This window comes from Triturus cristatus, chromosome 7 (assembly GCF_964204655.1).
Source record: "Triturus cristatus chromosome 7, aTriCri1.1, whole genome shotgun sequence".
NCBI classification, from domain to species: Eukaryota; Metazoa; Chordata; class Amphibia; order Caudata; family Salamandridae; genus Triturus; species Triturus cristatus.
Window position 1 is genome coordinate 1,323,049,892 of NC_140590.1, and position 26,897 is coordinate 1,323,076,788.

The window sequence follows — 26,897 nt, forward strand, 5'->3', positions numbered from 1 at the left end:
AAGCACATGTCAAAACAGTAACATTATAGACTCATGAGCTGAACTGAAAGCACAAATATAATTGAAACACACATTAAAACAGTGAAATCATAAAAGCATGTAATAATCATTTCAAAGCATGTAAAATAGCTCATGCATGTCTGAATACTCAGCAAGAATAAATGTTTGATGAATACACAAGTTTAATGTACAAATAGAATCAAGCATATGAACTCAGTAATGCTCCTAATGTCACAAATGGCTAATTCTGGAACGTCTACTGATGAAGCAGCCAAACTTATATATTGTGTGATGGAAAATAAAGGCAACATCTTTAAAGTAAAAATAAATCTTCAATTTCACAACTTTTTTTTGTTTCTTCATGTTGGACTTGGCCCTTTTTGGCAGGTTCACCCCTGAACTTTTTGCCTTAAGCTCTGGCATGGTGGTAGTGGTTTTAGGCCTCTGGGCACTGTAGCACTGTGGTCCAGTGTAAAGTGCGTGCGCTCTCTGAGTGCGTGTGGTGAGATTGGCCTGCCCTCCCATAGGAATGCATGGAGGATATGTGTGTCCATGGTAATTCTTGGTATGAGGGGAGTACAGGGTCAAGCTTAGTATGTATGGAATCATGAGAATGAATGCTGCGCAATGGTATGCGCAGATCTGTTATGACTATATGAGAAATACCACTTTTAGAAGTTGGCATTTCTGTGTGCTGTGTGTCTGCCTGCCTGATGTGAATTGCATGTCTGGCTTGTGATTGACAGGAGCTGAGAGGGCTGGGGAATTCCAGGAGCCAGGGTGAGTCTGCCCGGTGGTGAATGGAGAGATCTGCATGTAGATGGGAGGGAGGAGTTGCACCTGGGACCTGAATAGGGCTGTGCCTTCCCTCCACAATGCTGGCTCCGCCCCCTGTGGTACGTCTGAGTACCTAGCCTGTCCTGTGAAAGGGAGAGAGGAGCAGAGCAAATCAAAGTGCTCAACAGCTCCCCTGAACCAGTTGTATCTGGTTCTCCCATTGCCTGCAACCTAGAACAAAGGAAAATGCTGTATAAAAGAAGGGGCTGTGACCCTATGAAAATGTTCTCTTTTTGATCCTGACAGAGGGGGGCTTGCAGCTGGTGGGGCCCAGGAGGCACCGCCATGGGGGCTGCCTCCCTGCTGGAGGGCCCTGTGTGCTGGCCCCTGGGCCCTACAATGCCCCCCTGATGCCTCCAGGACCTCTTGGACCTCTTGCTCTTGATATTGACCTTGCAAGACTTTCAGCAGCCTTCCTGCACTTTATTTTGAGACTGGGCGCGCTTCGATTTAATTTCCCTAGGAGAGGGAGAGCCTGGGGGCTGAGCAGCGCGGCGCTGCAGCCCTTGCCGAGGGAATCCCCCTCGTAGGGATTCCCCCCTCCTTGGGGGCTTTTGCGGGTGCCCGCCCCGCTTATTTCTCTTCAGTTAAGCAGGTGCCCACCCTGCGTGGTGGCATGTATTTTTAATTGATGCATGGGTGCCCACCCACGACTTTGCCCTCCTACATTGAGCAGGTGCCCACCCTGCTTGCTATTTTATTCTTGAATTAGAGGGAGCCTACCCCTCAGTGATCGAATCCCTGCCGCCGCGAACCGCGGCCCGCCTGGTTGTGGGCGGGGCCTGCGGACAGAAGCAGGAAGAGGAGTACGGTGGGAAGTCCCGCCCGCCGAGAAGAAGCCGCCCGGAGGGAGGAAGATGGCACCTGCCTGTGCGGGGCTCCCATGGCTGAAGGAGAGCCCCGCAGGCGCCGACGAGTGCAGGTTGAAGGCAGAGGAGGCTCGAGGTACATTGCCGGTGCCTGCCCCCACCGCATGCGAAGAGGAGCAACTGTCCGGGGAGAGGGCCTCCCCTGCGCAGAGCTGGTAAGTGAAGCCAGTTGGGGGAGAGTAGAATCGAGGCACCACGCCGGTGCTTCTCTTCAGGGCAGCCCCGTTTGACAGAGGGCTGCCCCAACGGTTCGTCACTTATTTGAGGAGCCCCGGTGAGTGGGGGTGCTGCAGCGTGGAGTACAAAATCCCTCCCTTCGTCACAGACCAAAGATCTCACAAACACACACTAGTCATACATTCGCTGGTGGGGCCCATAACACCAACATTCACTCACCATCAATCTGTGTTTCTCGGGAGGCGATTATCTTCCAAACGCTGACATGAAAGGAATTACCTCTTTACCCTAATGAGCAACAAATCTACGCAACCTTCTGATACTCATTAGGCCCTGAACTTCATCCTTAGTATTCCTCTCATAAATCGGGATGGATCAGTTAGTTGCTGGTTTAGGTTGACTTCCAATTCTCTAATTTACCTTTAAATTAATACATTTTCAATGAATAAACCACCCAACTCATTATGTAATTAATCAATTCAATCTTTATCGAATTAATGCAAATTAAATCATTCGTTGATTCAAGCCGCCAATCATCATATTTACCTATTCTGGCTAATTTTCGTCCTCTAAGTCAAATCCGGTAGTCTCGCAAATCTATGCCCATCAAATTTAGTAATTTCAGTTCATCAGGAGTTTAGCCATTGATTCAGTGCGTCAAAGATTCAGGGAAACAGCTGTCCTGCAGCGTCACAGTCCTCTCCGTCAGCATAACGTCAGGAAAACGAGAAAAGCCAAAACGTACCAGCACCAACCTCTCTATTCTACCATAACTTATAGTAAAATCATTGACAAAAAGTAACAAATATTGGTTTCCAGCTCCTCTGATTGGACAATCGGAGATCGTCTGACAGGGTTCTCATGAAATAATGTCTCTTAGACCATCAGTCTTGTTTGTTCCGGTTTTAAGAGGTGTCTTATTGTTCTTCTGAAAAGCTGGCTTGCTTCCCAGGGCGACCTTAGTGGGCACAGTCTGGTTAGGGTCATGACAAGGCCACTGTTGCTGGCGTTAGCGCAGGCGCACTTCACCCAAAACCTCGTGTAGCATCGACAGTCAAGTTAGGTAGTTGGAGGCAGCCATTTTGTGGCAGGCCCAAATGGTCAACTTAAGCAAAAGAAACACAAAACGCAATTAATACATAAAAAAAACTAATAAAATGTTATTCCCATATGTGTATGTATTTATCTAGCAATAAGCAACACTCAAGCGGTTTATACTTACTAAATAAAGCACGAATCATAAATACATCACAAAAGCAACATATGTCATGCAATATTCTAATTGTCTATCATTAGTATGCGTACATAATTTAGTTTACGAATTAATTAAGTCATGCAAAGCAATCCCACGTGTATTTCAGTTATTAATAAGATTGATTGATAATTTCCACTTCAATCCATTAGTTCGATTATAATTAATTAATTAATCTAATTAGCATAAACATGCAAAATGGGGAGGGTATACAACATTTTTTGAATTACCCGCTCCAGCAATCCCCCCTTTGGTGATTTTATCACCATACCAACCAAACTTTTTGTTCAATCTTTTACGGATTTTAAAATGTTTTGTTGCTCTTAATCATAATTCAGTTTCACCCACGTCTACTCTTTTTGCTGTTTCATACATACTCTCCTTCCACTCTTCCAATTCTATCTCCTCAAATTCTCTTTCTTGTTTCTTGTCTTTTCTTCTTAATTTTTCGCTTTTTACTCTTTTCTTGTTTTTATTATTTCTACAACAAATACAACCTAATCTTATCACTAATATTATGAATATCACACATGTTAATGGAAACAATATTTTACCTATAAATGTACTACCAAGCTTTACTAAGAAATTTTTAATAGCAGCTATTTTCTTTCCGATCTTTTCCCAAGCACCTTCAACCTCCAGTGGTACAATTTCATCATGCAATTCAGTAATATTCCTAATATAAATTTTCAAATCTTTACTTTCGTCAGGAATGTAAGTACAACAATGTTGAACTTTCAGCATTCCACAGACTCCACCCTCTTTTGCCAATAATATATCAAGGGCAAGTCGATTTTGCATTACCATAGCACGCATGGCAAACATTTCAGTGTCTACCAATAAAAATCCTCCAGCGGTGCTTGTTGACAAGCGATCCACTACTGTTGAAAGTCTTCTAATTTTGTTTGCATTCGGAGATATTCCCACTGCTGGTATCAATGCTCCAAAAATGTCACCTACAATTTCTGTCCAAGATTCTCTCTTACTACGTACTGAATGATTACTTAAACTATGTACACCATCTTCTCCTCTATCCATATGTAAATTTTTCGGAAAAACCAGGCCTACATAACATGTGCCATACCAATGGTCTGGCAAACGATAATATGCCCTGTTCCCACAAATAAAATATAATCCAGGAAAGACTGGATCTTTTCCGCCTTTAAATCCCCATCCACCCATGATTCGATATGTATCATGGCACTCACTATTACCTAGAAAATAATTATCATACACAGTTTGATTCCTTAGAATGCAAAATGTCCCTTTCTGAGGCCAATCTAAAGCTATAGTTGGACTAGCTTCTCCTTTCAAATGTTTTTCCCTTTCTACATCCCAGACTGTTTTCTCCACTTTCCCTTCTGCTGCCTTTATTTGCATTTTCAGTCTCCTTTCTTCAACCATGTCCTTTCCTCTTTCTTCAAACTGCAAGTCAAATTGTTTCTAAAAATATATTCTAATGTTAATTCTTTAGTTCTAAGAAAAATTCACCTAACACCCTAGAAGGTTTTACCTTCTTTAGTTTGTTAAAGGCAGGCACTTGCGCAAAAATGTTATCTACATCTGAAAAATAATATTCTAATTTTCCTGTCTGATAAAATAAACTAGCTATTACACTACATGTTATTCCATATGTTGCTGGAAGGTGATGATAAGTCACTCCTTCGGAAACAGAGGCAGGTAACTGCATGCATACGAAGCAGTCCCTTACATCCATTGTCTTTACATATTCATACAATAATTTTGAAAACACATTATTAGAAAAATCTGTTATTAACCTGTCTTTATGTAAATAATTGTTATCTATTCTAGTCGGAACTACCTTTTGAATCTTCCCTATATTAGTTTTGTTCTCACTATGACCTTCTAATGTATCTATAGTGACTTTAGAAGAAATAAGAAGAGCAAGGATGCTCCATAAAAGCATTAATAATCCTGTACATCAACAACACATTTTGCACCATCTTTTCATGAATGTACATCTACCTTTGCTACTATCTATGTTAGCCATCTTTGTTAAAAATGGACCGTGTCTTTTGACTTAGCCTCTTTTACTTCACAACTAGTTTTCTAACCTAAGGCTCTAAACACCTATTTGGTTCTACCAGTATCTATCTTTTGACTTAATTTCTTATTTTCTTCATCAACAGCTTTCTTAATCTATTCAGTTTGGCATCTCATCGTTCTTCACTTTCCTCTCGTCATCCAAATACAGAATTTCCTGAACTTCCGTTTCTTCTTCTCCAATGTCGGACAAGAGAACTCTCCGAAGATTTCCTATTCTTCCTCGTCTTCAACCACTTTCCTTTCAGTACAGCCTCCTCTGGATTTCCTTGACTATCTGCCTCTTCTTCCTTTTCAGGCAGAGCCATGTACGTCCATTCCAGCGACTTATACTTCTGGTTAGGTTTCCTTGTTCTTTTACTTTCTTTATTCTTAGTTGTTTCATCTTCTTTTGATTTTTCTTGACTTGTCACTTCATTCACCTGTTCAGCTCTTGGTGAATTCACTCGTGTCAGTCGATATCTCAATTTCGTTATTTTATTGGGCCAAATGTCATCCTTTGCAACTCTTTTTACTTTACTTCCTTTGTCGTTCTTTTCATTCCTCCAAGCTCTCTGTCTTAGAACTCGACCTTCAGGTATTTCATTTTCGCTCTCTTCAGACTCTGTCTCAACTTGCTTTGTCTTTTCAACAACTTCTTCTTCCACCACTTGTTTTGTTTTCCCTACTTCTGTCCCTCCTCGGGTCTCCGACACGCAATCTTCCTGCTGGCTACTTGTCCCTTCACCTAACTGGATGTTGCAGTTCCCTACACCTCCTCGGGGGTTTTCCGCAGAAATCTGTCCCTCTCTCTCTGTACCTGTCCCTTGTTTACTTAAATTTGTTATTTCAGGTGGAATTTCTCTCAGTCTCTCATCTGGCACTTCTTTTTTTACACCAATTTCTTTTATTGTTTCTTCAGAATCTTTCCCTCTTTTCTTTCTGTGTTCTTTTCTAGAACCTTGCGTTTCCTGTTCGTTTCCAGAATCGCTGGATTCAGAAATCTGCAATCTTCTTCTCAGAGAGCTACTTCTGAGGACTAAAGTTAGACTTGGTTCTGTTTCCCCCCTTTCAGTGTTTTCTCGTGTTTTTGACTCTTCGTCATCTGACTCAGTACTTAATCTGATTCATCAAAATATTCTTTTTCTGTGCTATCCACTGGATTTGGGATTCTCAATGTGTGACTTGCATGGATCCAGATTTTCAGACCAGCACACTTCACAGCTGTTGTCGTGGTCAGAATGACTTGTCTTGGCTTTCCCCACCTTGGAACCAAACAATTTCTTCTTCTGTGGACCTTTATCCTTACCCAGTCACCTGGGCTCAGATCATGGGCTGGCTTCTTTTCAAGGTTGGTGGCATCCGCTCCAACCTGATGAAACACAGAATGAACTGCGTCAGCCAGGCTTTTACAGTATTCCAACACCATGTCATCAGTTATAGTCATCAGCTTGTTGACTGGTATAAATACGTGTCTCATGGCTCGTCCCATTATTATTTCATGAGGACTTAATCCTGTAGTTCTGTCTGGAATTGATCTAATAGTCATGAGTACCAGAGGCAAGACATCAGGCCATTTCATACCTGTGGCCAAACACATTTTCCCTATTCTATTTTTGATAGTACCATTCATCTGTTCAACCACACCAGAAGCCTCTGGTCGATAGGCACAATGTAGTTTCTGTTGCACATTCAATGCTTCACAAATTAATGCTACAATCTCATTATGAAAATGTCCTCCTCGGTCTGATTCAATTGTCACTGGGAACCCGAACCTAGGGATGAACTCTCTCAGCAGTAGCTTGGCTACTGTCATCCCATCATTTCTCCTTGTTGGAAATGCTTCCACCCACCTAGAGAATAGGCAGACCACAACCAAAACATACCTCAGTCTGTTACAGGGAGGCATCTCAATGAAATCTACTTGCATTCTGGTGAAAGGCCCTCCTTCTCGACCTATTGTTCCCAGACTCACTACTGTCTTTCTCCCAGGATTGTATTGCTGACATATTAGGCATCTTTGACAAAGACTTTCTGCTACAAGTCTGAATTTTGCATTGTACCAGGTGTGCTTAAATGACCTGATCATGGCGTCTCTCCCTATGTGTCCCTGGCCATGATACATCCGTGCCATGGTAGACATCATGCTATCAGGCATAACTGGTCTTCCATCTCGATAGACCCACACATGATCCTTCTCCCTTGGGGCACATCCTGCTTTTACCCACTGTTTCATTTCTTCATCTCCTTCCTCTTCTTGCAACTGTCTCACCTCTTCCCAAGTTCCCACAATGTTAGTAAACATCAATGAGCAAGAAGACATTTCTCTTTCCTTAGCCCGATTGACCGAATTCTGATTACCTGCACAATACTGTGCCATGTCATTGGCATATCTGTTTCCTGTGGCGATATAATCACCATCTTGACTATGAGCAGCACATTTTGCAACAGCCAGTTGTCTAGGCAGCTGTATCGCCTCAAGCAACTTTCCAACCACTCCAGCATTCTTAATTGGAGTTCCACTCGAGGTTAGGAAACCTCTTTGTAGCCATAGTTGGCCAAAGCCGTGGACAACTCCAAAGCCATACTGGCTGTCAGTTATCACAGTCACTCTCACACTTTTCCCAATCTTGCATGCTCTAGTCAAAGCCACAAGCTCTGCTACTTGGGCCGATTTTACTCCTTTCAGATAGGATGCTTCAATTACTGCTGCGACTGTGCACACCGCATATGCTGCACTCAGCACTCCTTCATCTGTTCTCAAACATGACCCATCAACGAACATCACAAAATCACTTTCTGGCACCTAATATGACCTTTTCATACTTAGTCAGCCGACTGTGTGTCATATACTGGGTACGACTATTGTTAACAGGATCGCTACATCATGAGGTACAAACACTTTCAATGGATATCCCATCACAATTCCTTCACTCTGCTCCAAACTTCGGCATGTTGCAGCTACCGCTTTCAAACATCCAGGTAAAGCTACAGCTACTGGATCAAGCACTGATGAAAAATATGCAATTGGTCTCCTCAATTTTCCATGCTTCTGTATTAACACAGAGAGTGCACATCCATTTCTCTCGCTGCAATACAACTCAAACTCTTTCTCATAGTCAGGCATACCTAATGCAGGTGCTTCACACAAACCATCTCTCAATTTTCTAAATTCTGCCAATTCCTCCTTGTTCAACTCAATGGGATCTTTCACATCACTTCTCGTCAGTCGTACCAAAGGTTTTGCAATCAAAGAGAAATTGCTGATCCACTGACGACAGTATCCAACCATTCCCAAGAACATTCTCACCTCTCTTTGAGTCATGGGAGCTCTCATTCCTTTTATAATTCTGATTCTGTCTATTGTTATTTTTCTTAGTCCTTTCTCAATGTTATGTCCTAAATACTGTACTTCCTTTTTGCAAAATTGTAACTTTGATGGGGACACTTTATGTCCTCCATTTGCCAAATGATTCAGCAAGGCTATCGTGTCTACCTCACAAGCTTCACGTGTTTTTGACGCCACCAAAAGGTCGTCAATGTATTGAACTAACACTGAATTCTCGGGCATTTCTAGACTCTCCAAGGACTTCTTCAATAACTGATTAAATATTGAGGAGCTTTGTGTATACCCCTGTGGGATTCTGCACCATGCCAAAATACGTTCGCCAAAACGAAACGCAATTTGCTGACTGTCGTGGTGCAATGGGATGGAAAAGAAAGCAAGGCACAGATCAATTACTGTATACCATTCTGCATCATGGGGAATCTGATATAAGATCACTGATGGATTTGGTACAATGGGGCAACATGATACCACAATTTTATTCACCTTTCTCAGATCTTGCACTATCCTGAATTTCCCATTAGGCTTTTTCAGTCCCATTATTGGTGGATTACATGGACTACTCATTATTTCTCTCAAGATTCCTTGCCTGATCATTTTCTCTATTACAGGAGTTACTCTTTCAATTATTTCAGGTGTCAATTTGTATTGCGGGACATTTGGGTATGTTACTCTTTCCTTTACTGTTATTTTTATGGGATCTACATTTCTCATTAGTCCTACATCTTCTCCAGTGAAATCCCAAACTTCCGCTTTAACAGACTGTTTCAATTCTTTAGGTAATTCATCAGGGTTGAATACAGCATATGTTTCAGTAACCTCATTTTCTCTGTTAGCTATGGTCATCTTATATAGTACATCATCATCCGGTGTTTCAAAAGCTATTCCATCCGGAGTACAGAATATAGTGCAATTCATTTTGCACAACAGGTCCCTACCTAATAAATTCACAGGACTGGTGTCGCACATAACAAAGCGGTGCATTTCTGAAAATTTCCCTATGCTAACTTTCACTAGTTCTGTAAGGTATGTTTTAATCTGTCTGTTGGATACACCAACTACTTGGATTGTTTCATCCGAGAGAGGAAGATTCTTAACATCAGCTGATCTAACAGTTGATCGAGTAGCACCAGTATCCACTAGGAAAGTAATATTTTCGTCATTAACCTTCCCATCTACAAATGGTCCTGTCTGGTCTACTTCTAGAGTTGCGCCAAGTACGCACTCTCATTCCTCCCTTCGGCACCGTCAATAGCTTTCTTCTGAGTCACTTTCATTGCGTTGCAGCCAATACTGCGAAACATCGCTAGCGCGTGGCAGCTTATTTACCTGTTCTTCATTGTAGAATCCCGATTCACTACTATACTTCTGTGAGTTTCTGCTCTGTGGAAAAGGCGGTTTTGGGACCTGATTCTGTGGGGTAACAACTTGCTGCTGTTGCTGCAGTTGACCACTCACCTCATGCTGCACCTGTGGGTTCAATGATGGATTTTCATTGTTAGTACTTGGGGGAAATTTACACTCGGATTTCCAATGCCCTATCCTACCGCAATTATGACACGGAAATTTCTTTTTAGCTTCCTCAATATTCCCTTTATTTTTCCCAGGATTACATTTCGGCTTTGACCCTGCTTGTTCTACTAATTGTGCTTCTTGTCTCTCTGCTACTTTTACCTGTGCCCACATTGCCTTCTCTTTTAGTTTCCGCTGTTTTGCTTCAATTTCATCACTGAAATATTTAGCATGTCTCAATACTTCATCTATTTTCTTGTTTTGCCAATCTACCGTATGCTGTTTAATCATTTCACCAATTTCTGGACGTAAACCATATACAAATCTGTATACAAAATGACTCAAATCCTTTTCACTCAAATTCTCATCTCCGCTAAACTGTTTAAAAGCTAGTATTTAGCGGTACAAAAGGGGGTGGTGATGGATGGAGCATCAGAACCAATCAAACACTCACACCCAGTCAACAGATCTGGGTTTGATCCATCACCGTTCTTTAGCCCACTCTGCCACCCCAGTTCAGACATGGCCATATGCAAATCAGCCCTGTGCCTCATGGGAACAGTCCAGCCCGAACTGCCAAGCCATGCCTTCCCTGGACCGGAAACAAGCTTCCTAGAACCGGTTTCTGGCATTTCAGCCGTCTTCAGCCAGACTTGCTTGAATCCAGTGGCAAAGTGAGCAAGGGACTTACGTCTGAGCATACCCTGCCAACTTATGGTGAACAAAGCGGTACAAAAGGGGGTGGTGAAGGACAGAGCATCAGAACCAATCAAACACTCACACCCAGTCAACACTGGATTCAAGACAAAATATCCTGTCTTGTCCATGGGACATGTACATATCCTCCTCCTGGATTCTCTCTCATAGGGCATTCTGTCACTACCTTTTCTTTTTCTCTTACAGGAAATGGTGAAAATGTCTTATCTGAGGCATCATCCCATTTCCTATACCACGTGCTTCTCCATTTATCCACATCTCCCCATTTTCTCAATAAAATGATTATGTCCTTAAGCTGACCTATTCGTCCTGTGATGTTCATGTTTTCAATATATTTTTCGGTGAAATCTACTTGATATGGTTTCTGTAAGGCTTTTACTTTTTCAATATCAATACCCATCTCATTTGCCACTTCTTCTAACCTTTCATGTAGGTTTTTCGCTCTCCATGTCACACTTTTGCACATAAATAATAATTCTTCATCCTGATGAGTTTTCAATTTTTCTGTTGGGATAGTCCCTACTATTAATTCTTCCAATACCATTCGTAACTTAGCCACATCAATTGATTGGGATTCTTTGTCTTTTCTCTGCAAGCTTCTTAACCATTCACTTAACTCCTCTGTCGATGGTCCTACTGGCTTCTCTACATTTCCTTGCCTAAAATCTTTTTGTGTTTCTGACATTGTCTCTATCATTGTCATACGTCTCTCTACACAGTTCTGACCTACAAACGGGTTATTTGAAAAATTTGGTTCAACTATATTCATAGTCTGTCTCCATGGATTCTCATTCTGACTCACTCTTGGTTGTTCAACCGGTTTATTACTTTTGTATGGGACTGTGAAACAATGCTCACTGTCTTTTTGTTTGTCAAAAATAGGCATTACTGGACCTATCGTTACTGGAACAGTTACCGCTTCTAGATTCTTAGTCAATTCTCTTATTTTCTCAGTTAATTCTAGGGTCGTCTTTGCTAATTCTGCAGAATTTTCTCCATCTGTTTTCTCTTCAGACCTCTTTTCTATCTCTCTAATGGCATTGTTTTTACCCAAACTTTGGAACTCTGGTTCCGATTTTATAATTCGTACTGGGTCTTTCATTGGGGCACTTGGGGTTAATATTTCTTGTTCTGGTCGATACGGTGGTGGATTCTTATAGAACATATCATCAAGAACATCATCCTCGGACTCATTCCCTCCATATCCTCTCGACTCCACATTATGCCTCTTTTCTATGCACTTTCGTCCTTCATTCTCTCCTGCAGTTCTTACAGGGAACAAACCCTCAGTCATACTCGCATCCCGCCATCTTCTCATTCGATCATTATGCGTTTCATGTCCATATGATCTGCCAAACAGGTACCTATATCCTCTACCATTTCTTTGTCTCTCTCGCTCATGCATTTCGTCTTCCCATTCTGTCAAAGCCTCAAACTGTGTCGGTCTAGGACTTGGTTCTAAATTCATCATTTTCTCTCTCAAATTTCTCAAAACAGCCAAATTAAATGAACCATGTTCTGGAAAAGCTAATACTCCGTCCTCCTTTGTGTATCTCACCCAATTGTCTAACCAAATACAAGTATGATACCCATATTTCGCAATCATAAAGGATGCAGGGGTTTTCGGTGGAGGAAGTAACTGTCCTTCCATAGTTTTGACCGGTTTGTCCTTCTTAAACCACTTCTTGATTCTTCCGAACCATGACTTTTTCTCTTTTTCTGGTGGATCGTCATACATTTTCTTGTCTTCCGTGTATCACTAGTCTCTCTTTACAACTGTACCGCTATTCTATCCAATCACAGCGCGACTCACACTAACGCACCAATTCGGAGCGTCTACGTCACTGTCACAATCCTCAAATCCCAGCGCGACTCATACTAACGCACCAATAAGGAGCGTCTACGTCACCCTGTATTTCTCCACTCCTAGCGCGGCGTACACTAACGCACCAATCCGGAGCATTTTACAGTTCTGACCGACTGTCCAATCCCAGCGCGGTCGTTCTGACGTCAGCAGCCGCTGCGGCAGCTCCTGCTCCTGTCTACCCCTCCTTTCCAAATCTGCTCAGTACGTTTTTGTTTCAATCTCTACACTTCTGTTAGTAACAACATAGAAACGTCTCCATTGTCCGCTTCGCTAACCAAAGAATAGCAAAAGACCTTTCTCACGAGAATTCCGTCTTTCCCGTGAGCAGCGCTTACCTCTGCCCTACTACGGAATCGTTACTTCCGTTGATAAAGTAGCACATCCCTCTACTTCACCCTTCTAACAAGCACTAACTAATTGTTTCTCTAGTATTTAAGACACATAGTTGGAGACCCAATGCTCCTAAGAAATAAACCCAGAGTTTCGCAATTAACCCAAATGCTATTTCGTTCACGCACTTTCACACTAGAAAATGTAGTACATTCATACAGAATCCTGTCTTTCCCGGGAACAGCGAACAGTCTGTCCTACTACAGAATTATGACATACGTTAACAAAGCAGCGCTTCCCTCTACTTTGTCCTTTTAGCAAGCTCAGAGAATACCTATTACCTTTCCAGTGATAAGCGTTATCGGAATGCCATTTGGATCCCTGGTAGCTAAGACCAGAACTTCACAGGTAACCTTCGCTATCATACACACTTCTCTCACACAGAAAATGTCTCTAATGGCAACACACGACGATGTCACCAAATCGAACCAAGACAATGTGTCGTGCAACTTCAATTGTCACACGTTTCCCCTGTGTACCTACAGCGCAACAACAATTCCATCTTTCCCGAGAGCAGCGCTTACCTCTGCTCTACTACGGAACCGTTACAAACTTCCGACTTCCTACATCCCAGAAGCCGTGCTAGCGACATAAAACTCGACGCGACTCAACATAGAGTGTTAGTACATAAATCAATCCCAATCAATAACCAATAATCGATAAGCAATGTACAAGCAATAATCATTAAACCAAAACAATAACAACCATCATTCTGCTACCAGAAAAACTGCTGCAGCGTGGAGTACAAAATCCCTCCCTTCGTCACAGACCAAAGATCTCACAAACACACACTATTCATACATTCGCTGGTGGGGCCCATAACACCAACATTCACTCACCATCAATCTGTGTTTCTCGGGAGGCGATTATCTTCCAAACTCTGACATGAAAGGAATTACCTCTTTACCCTAATGAGCAACAAATCTACGCAACCTTCTGATACTCATTAGGCCCTGAACTTCATCCTTAGTATTCCTCTCATAAATCGGGATGGATCAGTTAGTTGCAGGTTTAGGTTGACTTCCAATTCTCTAATTTACCTTTAAATTAATACATTTTCAATGAATAAACCACCCAACTCATTCTGTAATTAATCAATTCAATCTTTATCTAATTAATGCAAATTAAATCATTCGTTGATTCAAGCCGCCAATCATCATATTTACCTATTCTGGCTAATTGTCGTCCTCTAAATCAAATCCGGTAGTCTCGCAAATCTATGCCCATCAAATTTAGTAATTTCAGTTCATCAGGAGTTTAGGCATTGATTCAGTCCGTCAAAGATTCAGGGAAACAGCTGTCCTGCAGCGTCACCATCCTCTCCGTCAGCATAACGTCAGGAAAACGAGAAAAGCCAAAACGAACCAGCACCAACCTCTCTATTCTACCATAATTTATAGTAAAATCATTGACAAAAAGTAACAAATATTGGTTTCCAGCTCCTCTGATTGGACAATCGGAGATCGTCTGACAGGGTTCTCATGAAATAATGTCTCTTAGATCATCAGTCTTGCTTGTTCTGGTTTTAAGAGGCGTCTTATTGTTCTTCTGAAAAGCTGGCTTGCTTCCCAGGGTGACCTTGGTGGGTACAGTCTGGTTAGGGTCATGACGAGGCCCCTGTTACTGGCGTTAGCGCAGGCGCACTTCACCCAAAACCTCGTGTAGCGTCGACAGTCAAATTAGGTGCCATTTTGTGGCAGGCCCAAATGGTCAACTTAAGCAAAAGAAACACAAAACGCAATTAATACATAAAAATAACTAATAAAATGTTATTCCCTTGCTAATACCCATATGTGTATGTATTTATCTAGCAATAAGCAACACTCAAGCGGTTTATACTTACTAAATAAAGCACAAATCACAAATACATCACAAAAGCAACATATATCATGCAATATTCTAATTGTCTATCATTAGTATGCGTACATAATTTAGTTTACAAATTAAGTCATGTAAAGCAATCCCACGTGTATTTCAGTTATTAGTAAGATTGATTAAAAATTTCCACTTCAATCCATTAGTTCGATTATAATTAATTAATTAATCTAATTAGCATAAACATGCAAAATGGGGAGGATATACAAACATTTTTGAATTACCTGCTCCAGCAGGCGCTCCATGTTGATTGATGCCCTTCGAGGCACCGTGCCATTGCCCAATGTTGAGCGGCCCCGCCTTGCAGCGGGTCGCTCCACCGATCTTGGGGCATATTTTGTTTAGAGCCAGTGCGCTCCACAGTGCTAGGGGGCCAGTTCTTTTCCTTTATTCTGGCCTGATTACTTCAGGAGCCAGTGTGCTCCATGGGACATGATTATTTCTAGAGCCGTGCATGGCTCCAACGTTTTGCATATTGCTTCTATGGGCCATTGAGAGACCCTGCCTCATTTTTAACTTTCACAGCTGCCCAGCAAGTAGTGGGCAGCTGCACCGTTTAGGTGTTTCTTTTAGGGGACATGTTCTTAATGCAGGAGTGAGACCCGCTCCTTCGCCCCCATCTTTTCCTTCACAGCTGCGCAGCACTTAGTGCCAGCTGCTATGTTTAGGCCTGCGCAAAGTGCGCACCCTTGACTTGCTGCACAGGCAGCGCGCCCTGACTTTTGGACAGAGGGCATTTGAGCCCCTTTGGAGATGGCCAGTTGGCCAGGGGGATTGTTAGGTTTATAGTATAGGGCACCGGGCCCTAATGTGATGTGGTGCTAGGAAATGTGATGTATGTAGTAGGATTATGCACCCTGTGGTATACCTCTGAATGTGGTTTATGATTATGAGGTTGTTTTTGCATACCATGGTTTATGCTAGGGAGATTATGTTTCACTGTGTGATTTCCACCCCTAAGGTGAGTTATACTTAGGAGGCTAGGGTCTAATGTGTTCAGACTTGTGAGATGATTGCATAATGTGTTTATGCTGGTGAGGTTGGCGCAGAATGTAATTCTCGCCTGATATGATTTATGTTACAGGATGATGCTGAGTATAGTGTGCCAGTAATTACTGGTTGTGTTCTACGTTGATTATATATGTACATTTATTATCTTTACTAAGTGATTCTGACAGTGGCCCACGAGGCCCTGTCACGTTTATATAATCCCCTGTAAATATTGCCCAGTGCCAGTTGGCACAGTGTATATTGTGTGATTACCATCTAATGTGTTTTATGATGATACAAAAGCTATTTTTGATATAACCTTGTGTGGAGTTCGTTTTGTGGTGTTCCTAGTATGTTGTTGCTGTGTGTGTTGTGCAAATGCTTTACACATCGCCACCGGGGTAAGCCTGACTGCTCCTCCCAAGCTACCAAGGAGGTTAGATGGGGTTATCTTTGGCGAGTAACTCCCTTGCCCTGTCTAGAGTGGCGGTCTCTGCCTGGCTTTGGCGCAAGCCGTAGCCAACCAGAGATCCCATTTCTAACACTTCAAACTGAACAAATAATGTCCTGTGTGAAATACACACAGCCTTCTTGCATTTAAAATTATAATTGTGAACATTTTACTTCATGTTTACAATATCAGTTCATGGTCAGTCGCTTGGCTAGTTCGTCTGGTTTGTTCAGCCAAAGGATGTCAGCTTGCACTGTCCAGTGATTACTCCAGGGTTAGGGGGGGAGGGGTCCCACACCCACACGGGGTCACAGAGACACGGGCATCCACTTGCAGGACAGGGACATCAGCTATACCAACACGTCGCAATATGATCTGTAATAGAAACAAGCATCACTCTTCTTGCAAAAAATATTTTTCAAAAAGCGCACGTTTTCCTTTCTCTGTTTTGGGTCTGCAGGCACAATATTATAACTTCAGTCTGCACGGTTCTCTGCTGGCTCTGGGGAATTACCTGAGAATTCTACCCACACTTTGGCCTCTGAATTCTTGGTGTTGGAGTGAAACTCTCCGTTTCCCTGCAGAGTAAGAAGGGCTGGGGCAGTCTCCTTCCTGACTATTTTTCCACTCACTGCTGAATATGTGCATCCTTTATCAATTGGCATAAGCCCAAGGCAATCCATCAGCTCTGTCTGCTCTGGTAGTTTTCCTTTCTTCAACTCACCCCTCACCTTTTATGGGACTGGTCTGCGCTGTGCATACTGACACATAAGAACCTCAGTTCTAAGTAAGTCTAGGGGGATATGCATCCTTTCATTCTCTGCCCACCTGTTTGTATGGTCTTTCTCTCCTAGGTGCTTGCACTTAGTCATGCACACCAAACCTGAATCGTGTGTCACCACCTCTGTCTCCAAGATTTTAGCCTTTTCATCTGTAAGGGAATTAAAGGTTCTGTCTAGTGAATGTATAGGACCATGAGCATACACAGTAGCTGCACTTTGCAGTAAAATTTGCCACTTCACTGGGGAATCCTGTGTCTCAGGCACCACCCCTGGACTTTCTATTGGGACCTGCACCAACTGTTCATGCAAAACTGCAGTTTCTGTCTGCATGTGCCATTTAATCACATTTGCTTCTTCTCACTGCATTTGAGAAAATTCAAAAGTCAAAATCACATTATGTCTTAGTGTCATCTGCCCAGTGTCTGTCACAGTGCCAGCAAAATATTCTCCAGCACTTGACAATATTAGAGTGCACAAGTCTAAAGCATACTCTTCTTTCCTTGTTTTTCACAATTACTAAAAGTAGCACACTGCTCCTGACCTGGCACACAACATGTAATGTCACCTTTCTGAATTGACCACATGTTTAAAACACACTGCACAGTCTGTTGTGCAGATTCAAACGCACATTGATGCCTTTCTTTTGTCAAAATAGCAGGTGTATATTTTCTCGGTTCAAACTCATTTCTGACTGAATAACATATTCAAAAGAATTAATTAAAACCTCCTGTGAAACCTGCAGATTAACTCGCAGCATCTCTAAGTTCACATTTTTCATGAATGACTCATCCTGGCCATCTGAACAGCCTGGCAAAACAAACGGCTTCAGAGCTTGGTACATGTTTAACTCTTTTTTCAAAGACTTGTTTTCAAACTGAGCGTCAGCTAACTCTCTTTTCAGTTCACTACATTGTTTTTCCAAATGTTCATATTTTGATACATGCTAAGCAATGCATTCAAAATGACACCACTATTTTTGTCTGAAATACCAGGTTGTTTTCCCTCTTTAAGAGAGGCAATCTCCCTCTCAAATACTTCAGTTGGCATCGGGGACTCTGCAAATGAAAACTTAGGCATTTTAGAGTGCATCTTCCCCTTTTCATTTTCTTTTCGTATCCTGTTTGTGATGCCAAAATGTCTTGCTTCGCCTTTCTTATAATACAGCTCCCACACGGTGGCTCTACACTTGAGTGTGTGGCATAATTTGCTGATTGAGTGTGTACAACAAATGCTTACCACTACCCTCTGATACAGCCCTACTGCTCGACCTCACTACCACAAATAGAGAGTAAGGTGCTATCTACTTTTACCTCTGCCTACCTTTGGGGTTCCACTGGACTCTGTGCACACTGTACCGTACTTTGGTATAGTATATAGAGAGCTAGCTTCCTACAATTGTGGAAGAGGTGGTTGGGGTAGACTCACTTTCTCCTTCCATCAGTGGCCATGGTCATATCCGCCCTGTTAAGAAACCGCTTCAGGTTGCTGTGCGCGCAGATAAAGCTCAAGCCAGGCAGAATCAGAATTCAGGATGACATGAGGCCATGTCAAAGCCAATAGTAAGAACTTCATAATACTACCAATGTACAACACAATGCATATTTGTGCACCACTGCTTACAGCATCACATACTTCGTCTCTCAATGTACAACACAGAGCATATTTGTGCACCACTGCTCATAACACTGCACTTTGAAACCAAAAAGTACCTTCCACACCTCACTCACTCTCATGCTTTCAAATGCACATCCCACACGTTCTGTTCTTAGCAAGGCTGTTCTACTCCGTGACAGCTCCCACTGAAAGACTGCAAGATTACAAGAACTTTTAACAGAAGCAAGGCATATGCAGGACATTGTACATTCAGGTTAGGATAAAATAATACACTAAAGTCAATTAAAATAATGGCAGTCAAAGGTCATCACAGGGTGTCATACCACAAGAGTGCCTCTAGCACTCGAGGTGTGTAGGGCTACCAAGGCCTACCAGGTAGATGACCTCAACTATCTCTTCCAGTTCCATGTAGGACTCAGTCCATTTGTCCTGGATGGCAATGGGAGCCACAGGCTCCACAAGCAACAGGTTTGCCCTGGCTGGCATTCTACCAAGGTTGCACTTTGGTCATACCAGTGATTGGTAAGCTCCTAGTTGTGCTATAAGTTCTTGTTAGCCCTCTTCATGTAGTCAGCTACAACTTGTTTCTTCAGAAGTTTCTCCCAGCCTTCTTCTACAAGACCAAAGGGACCTCTGATAGTGTGCCCATATGAAAGTTCAAAGGGGCTGAAGCCAAATCCCTTTTGTGGTACCTCCCTGTAGGCATATTAAAGACATTGGAATAGGACAGACATGGGAGTAGGACATCCCACTTTCCACTTGGGGTTCGTTCCTCAGACAACTCCATGATCATACCATTTAAGGACGTATTCAATCCCTTCACACAACCATTGGTTTGACGGTGATAAGAAGTTGGTGAACTTATAAGTCAACCCACACTCATAGCGTTCAAGTACACGGGCATAACGTTTGTCCCTCTGTCTGAGAGAATTTCTTTGAGAAACACTACTCTGGTAAAGATACCACCAACAAAGGCCCGGCCACCAAGGACGCAGTCACCATCCTCAGAGATGTGGCTTCAGGGTACCCAGTGGCATGGTCGACCACCATCAGGATGAACCTGTTCCCTGAAGCAGTTTTAGGGTCCAAGGGATTGACAATGTCAATCTTCACCCTCATAAAAGGAGTCCCAACCAAAGATAGTAGCATTAAGGGAGCCTCGGTTTGCCTTCCTGCCTTGTCACTAGCTTGACAGGTGGTGCAGGAGTGACAGAACTCCTTCACCTTTTGAAACATCTGGGGCAGTAAAAGGGGTTTGCCAACCTGTCACAGATTTTGGTCAGCCCGAAATCCCTAGCCAAGGAAATACCATAGGTTATGTTTAAGAGGAAGGTCCTGTAGTGTTGTGAGACTATCAATCCCCTGATTGCCCAAAGCTTTGGATCCCTAGCATCAATGTACAAAACACCTTCCTCCCAGTAGATCCTATGGGTTCCACTGGTATTTCCCTGATCCTGGATTACAGCCTGGTGAAGAAGGCCTTCAAAGGTTCTCTGTGCTTGACAGAATTTCTCTCTGGAGGGTCCTCCTGCTTCATGCAACTCCAAGAGTTCTAGCAGGTCTTGTAAGAAAGAGTCTTCCCCTTTATGTTCAATATCCTCCCCAGAGGGTCAGATTCCTTCTGGGCCTTGGAAAGTTTGAAACTGGTTTTCCATGCCTCTTTCCCTCCTCTTTGTTGTGGAAATACAGGCTATTATTCCGGACTTAAGGCTCCCTTGACTTCCCTGACAGGTGTTCTGTGGCTTATGGCCTCACACACCCACTCAGGCAGACCTAACATTTCTGCAGGAATCCTCCTTAACACCTCAGCAAAAGCAGAGGTTTCTCGGTCTTTTCCTAGCTGACACTGCACTGGGATGGCTGGGCTCACAGCTACCTTCTCTAGACCAGTACCCCTCCCTACTCTAAGGTGACCATTGTCATGGGATGAAACATCCCCTCATTGTCAGTGTTGACTACCCAATGGAGAGTATATGCGATAATCTGCTCTTGGAAAATGAGCCAGTCCACCACTGTTGTCATTCTTGCTCCTGTATGCCTCAAAGCCCTACCTTGGCCCCATTGATCATTGCCCATTTCCTGTACTTCACCATGTTGGAAGGTAAGGCACCAGTGTTTCTACATCCACCAGACCTACAGAGATTAGGTGGCTTCAGTCCAACCCCTGGTTTCCCCATGGCAAACTTTCACCTCAATTCTTACACTTGCAACCCCTTGGTAATGTCCACCAGTGGGAGACTTCTTGGAACAGACTATGTCTCTTTTCTCCTGGCTTGTGATAGTCCAAGCACACTCAGCATTCATGGGGTCACAAGCTTTCTCCCCACTTGGGTTTGAACCAGGCACAGGACTTGCCCTCTTCAACAGACATTTGGGGGATTTGTGAACGCCTTGTATTTATCATTGTTGCTCCCCTCTTCCCTTGAAAGGGGGCTGAATCTACTTACTTAGGGTCAACTCCTGGAATTCTTTGGACACCTTAATGCACACCTACAGGTCAACTGCCTTACCAAGCTGGGACTTCTGACCAGGCAACTTGGCATCCACTAAATGCTGGTATAACTCTGAATGACAGTTACTTATGATGTGCTTATTCATGATCAGATTATAAAGCTCATCATAAGTAGTGATTGTATTGTCTTTCACCCAGCTCTCCAATGCTTTCATAAGGATGTCTACAAGCTCAACCTAGGATTGTTATTGATTAGTACTCTTCAGGTGTGAAAACAAACGTCTGCACAAGGGCATCTTTCGTGAGAGTCAATGGGTCAGCTGCACCCTCTTTTAGAGTCAGGAGTGCATCCCTCCCCAGTGTTAGTACTAACTCCCACAGTAAGGATCCCCAGTGCTGTTGGACCACAGTGCCAATTATTAATGCGCTTTCATGGGAGCCAGTGATGGAGTTGTGCATGGCAAGAAAACTTCTAAAGGCACCACCATTGATTATGATCTGCCCATTATCAAAACATAAAAGAGTAGCATCTTCCAAAGGGTGGTCGACTGGAGCAGAATCAGCTATATTGGCTTTCACCTATGCTTTGTGAGGCCTAAACTGTCAACACTTCCCAGTATTTGATGCCAAGTGATCTGTACTGAATACTGGAGAAGTGAAATGGATGCAAGAGTAATGAAAGTGTATACATGTGTAGTAGCTCTAGTGCTCTTAGGCCCTAAATACGACTATAGGTGATATTCATCTTACTTGATAAATAACAATACCACAAGCTACGTAATTTATTAGGTCCACTAAATCGCACCTATTATGAGTTTTGGGGAATGACTTGCGGATTTAGGTGTTTAACCCACCAAAATCCGCATGATATGGTAAATACTGTATTCTAATCCTCCATTAAATTACAGCAGTTTTGTACTTCTGAAACTTAACGAAGGTTGAGGTATTTAATGCATCTGATAATTTACTGATACGTCAAGTACCTCCAACTTGTAATTCCGACTGTGCCTAAACAGGGGATTATGCACAGATCAGAATACCCAACTGATTTGTAAACAGGCCCACATCTTTAGTTTTATCAGTAGCCAGGAAACATTGATGGCTCATATGGCACCATTTTCACTCTTGTAAACTCAAGGAGATGGACAGAGTGCTGAAACTATTCAGACACTCACCCCCAGTCACAGATGTGGGTTGAATCCATGATCGTTCTTTAGCTCACTTCGCCACCCAAGTTCAGACCCAGCCATATGCAAATCAGATTTGACCCTGTGCCTCATGGGAACCCTCCAGCCCAAACTGCCAAGCCAGGTCTTCCATGGACCAGAAACAAGCATCCTGGGACCGGTTTCAGGGTAACACCCCTCATCAGCCAGGCTAGCTTGAATCAAATGGCAAAGTGAGCATGGGACACACATCTGCGCATACACTGCCAACTTAGGGCAATCAATGTAAACACATGGAGATGCTGGATGGAGTCCTGAAACTTTTCATCCGCTCACCCCAAGTCACAGGTCTGGGTTTAATCCATCATCGTTCTTTAGCTCACTTCACCACTCCAGTTCAGACCCAGCCATATTCAAATCAGACTTGACCCTGAGCCTCATGGGAACAGTCCAGCCCAAACTACCAAACCTGGTCTTCCGTGGATCGGAAACAAGCATCCTGGGACTGGTTTCGAGGTAACACTCCTCATCAGCCGGGCTAGCATGAATCCAGTGCTGAAGTGAGCAAGGGACCCACGTTTGGGCATACCCTGCCAACTTAGGGCGAACAAAGCAAACACAAGGAGATGATGGAAGGAGTGCTGAAACTTTTCAGACACTCACCCCCCAGTCACAGATCTGGGTTGAATCCATCATTGTTCTTTAGCTCATTGTCCATAATCTCCTTGTGTTTACCATTTTCACTCTTGCAATAAGGTATTGTTATAAATAGTCTTATGAAACTCAATGGACAGTGACTTCATGCGAAATAATTACTTTTCCATTCTTTCTACAGATGTCAATTTCTACCTGACCTTTGAAATGCTGAGTACACCAGTACTGCAGAAGATCCCATCCTTCAAAATAGAGAATCATGAAGTCTATGATGGTAAAATGACAGAACAAAAGAGTCAGCGTACCTGAAAAAATTATGACGATATACAACTTATCTTTGTGAATATGTATATAAAAAGCCACAGATATTTTGTCACATGGCTCATGGGGGCATTGTCGTCTTCTCAAAGTTGGCATGAGCATATTGCAGATTGTCCTCTGCTTTGAGCACGTTACTACAAAAGTTTATTTTGTGAATGCTTCTTTTGACGTTTTCACATGAGAACCTATCACTGTGTTCCACTCTGCAGGTTCCTGGGATTTATTCTAAACATTGTGAGCAACAATGCCCCTTGGTATTCTGTTCTGGTCAGGCCCTAGCACCTAGACAAAACATACCAATGCATATTTTGTTTGGGAATATGTACTTTGGTCGGATTGGAATACACAAATAGGTAGCAGACACTTGGAGAGGGACCTTTCCAGTGGGAAGAGCAGGGCAGCACTTATGATGTAGATCTAGCATCTATAGACTGAGGTATGAGGTCTGCAGATAAAGCCCAGATATCTTGTGATATATATCAATTCTGCTTCTATGCAAGGGGAGGGAGATTAGGCTAAACTGTCTTTTTATAATGACAGCTCCTTTCATGATTTACGGACTACTTGCTATGCTGACCGCTTTTGTGTTATGCATTTTTCTGCTTATTGTGCCACATACACTGCATATTAGAGCACGTTAGTTAAAATAAAGATTTTAAACTTGTTCGTGTCTCTGTCAGATCTTATTGTGGAGAAGTACAAGACTGAGTGAAAGGGTGTTTCTTGCAACCGCGATTCCTGAGAGAGTCAGTAGTGTTGTGTTCTGGGGTGTCTAATCATTTGTTCCTCTGTGAGTGAGCAGGAGGGCAAGTGAGACACTGTACCTAGTCGGTCCTGGGCTCATGGGTACTAAGGTGGTAGAGTCCTAAGTTAAGAATCTGGGTTCCTAGTAAAGTGATTTCTTTTTCCCTCTCTCGTTCTTCTAGGCAACGTACTGCTGCAAATGAACGACCATGGATCACCATTTTAAAGGCCTCCCAGAGGCTGACAAGGGCTTCTACCGCATGTTAATTGAGGTCAAGGTAGTCCCACATATCTGTCCGGAGGTGGTTACTAGGGACTCCTTCTTAAGCCACTAGGTATTGAAGCACCAGATTCCTTGCACCCCATGTTTGGTAGTCCGAGCTGTATTTCCTCTGGTGCGTGGTCTGAGAGACCTCGAAATAAAATACAAGATCCTGTGACCATAGGCCATTCTGCTACTTTTTTTAAATGAAGTCTAGGGACAAATGTGCATTCTTCACATTTAAATCCTGATTACAGCTATCAAATGGTAAGTGGAGAGGAAATTCCCTATGCAGGAAGCTAAGAGGTCCAACAATGCTCCCTCCTTGGGCCTTCTCAGATAGAACGTGGACACAGAAGGGGTGGTTGAAGACCACTCTTAATGTGCCCTTCATTTTTATGCTGTTTGCATTCGGCAGTATATCAAAACAGTTAAAAGGCCCACTGTTTACTCCACTGCTTGCAGTCATGAAAGCAAAATTATTACCAACTATTGCCTATGGAAGCGTGGTCCACCATGGAAATAGTGCACAAATCTTAGATAAAATCCAAACACGAGTGTACAAAAGAGTATTCCGCTTGCCATGCGATGCCTCACCAGCACAGGTACGCCTAGAGTTCGGATTACAACACCAAACACTCTGCAAAAGATATGAGACAATTACATTTTGGTATAAAATTTGGCTAAGTCGTGACCTAGAAATAAACGTGGCACTCTGGGAAGCCCTGCAAAACGACCAAACATCACAGTACGCAAAGTACCTAAACGCCTCTTTGAAAATAACCAAGATGGCTGATCTCTGGCAACGGAAACTACCTCTGAAATCATTCCAGATGATTATGAAAAAAGCTGCAAAATCGCATTCATTGATTGGTGACAAAGCAACCCTAAGTCGGCGCACGCACGCATGGATGGTTTTACAATCCTACATGAGGTCGGAGCCAGCGGCGTACCTGGGCCTTGCTTTCCCCCCCCCCCATTTAAAAACCAAGTACCTGGAGCTGCGCATGGGGAAACTGCCATCCAATGCTGATCAACCTATTTGGAAGACCCCCGGCCCAAAAGACTGTAACCTATGTGGAGCGTTAGCACAGGATTTTATACATATAATATGCATTTGCCCGGCGTTAGAATGCCACCGCCGGGATTTGCTCAAGAGGAAGTTCAATGAAAGTGGTATCTGCACCTGCAGATCAGCAATACTAAAAAGTCTGGACTCAAAGGACCCACAATTAATTTGTCACCTAATTAAATTTTTATCCTATTTCGGGAATTTAACAAAAGAATAATATATGCCACATCCATAATTTAACAATTCCTCTAGTTTTTAAATTTTTTATTTTTTATTTATTGTTTATCGTGTATATTAATTCTATTATGGCATGTGAAGGAAACATATTTTTATGTCTTGGTATATTGTAAAGGTTTTAATTAACTATACAATAAAGAATTTCTTCTTCTTCTTCATTTTTATGTTCTTGTGTGCAATTATTTTGCACCCCAAAACCCATAGCAGTTCACAACAAAAGTATACTTCATCCCCTCAATCTTAAAGCTTGGGCTAAATAGGATGATAATCTCTCTCTGTAATTAGTAGGTTGAATCTAGTTGAATAATTATTGTTCTTTGACCTGCCATCAACCAACTTAAGAGAATTATCAGCCATTGTTCTGCCTTACTTTATAGTGACAGCATTATCAACTTTAATTGATTTAGCCACTACCGACCGGCCCACACCTGTAGTTATAACATTTTGTGATGATTGGCATGTCCATATTTATATGATAAACATTATTATGATATTGTTGTTAACTATACTACTATCACCAATAACATGAGATTCATTAATAATTGAATGTACTTATATATATAGTAATACAAAATAAACAACTCCCATCAAGGGGTGTAGTCCTTCTGCACAATGTTACATGGTAGCTGGAAATGCCTACAAGGAATATGTCAGTTTGTAGTGGTGAAACAAAAGAAGCAAAGAAAGGTCCAGCAAAAGGTTTTCATTGGCATATGTGTGGCTTATTGCTTGTTATAGTGATATGCCACAAAAATGTTGGCTCATGTAAAACAAGTTAGTGTGAAGATTGATCTCCATCACATTTAATTGATATCCCATCAGTTCTGAGAAAGCATCTAGAGATGCTAGATGTGGCTGACTGTTACCCCATGAGACATTTTGAACATACAGCCACCCACTCTCTATTTGACAATCTAGACATTATTGATGCTTGGACATAGGTTGGCCATGTACAGACCATCAATACTAGGAACATCTGTGCAGTTTACAATAGAAATGTTTGAGCGAAAGATATGTGGAGGATTTTCTTAGAACCATAGGTTTTACAATACAGACCACCCTTCAGGACGTGCACAGGGTGTAATTGTAAGGACGGCTGCACAAGAGAACAAAAACTGTGCCACCATGTCCATGTTTGAAATTTTCTGCCATGTTCCGCAAGTGAATTGGGTCTTTAAGAGGACACTCTGAATAGTGCACCATCATGTTCGTTCCACTTCAGCTTGAGTTTTTCCAGCTATTGTGTTTAAGAGAACATGCATGTAGG

The 26,897-nt window shown here is 42.6% G+C and overlaps 1 protein-coding gene across 3 annotated transcripts in view; it reads left to right on the forward strand.

Moving 5' to 3' along the window:
• The window catches only part of LOC146811957 (uncharacterized), a 1,438,216-nt gene extending 1,414,237 nt beyond the window's left edge, over positions 1 to 23,979 (forward strand). For all 3 annotated transcript variants that reach the window (XM_085618932.1, XM_085618934.1, XM_085618935.1), the window contains one exon: positions 23,176 to 23,979. The gene's annotated coding sequence lies outside the window, so the exon portion shown is untranslated. The remainder of the gene's footprint in view (positions 1 to 23,175) is intronic.
• Positions 23,980 to 26,897: the final 2,918 nt, after the last annotated feature.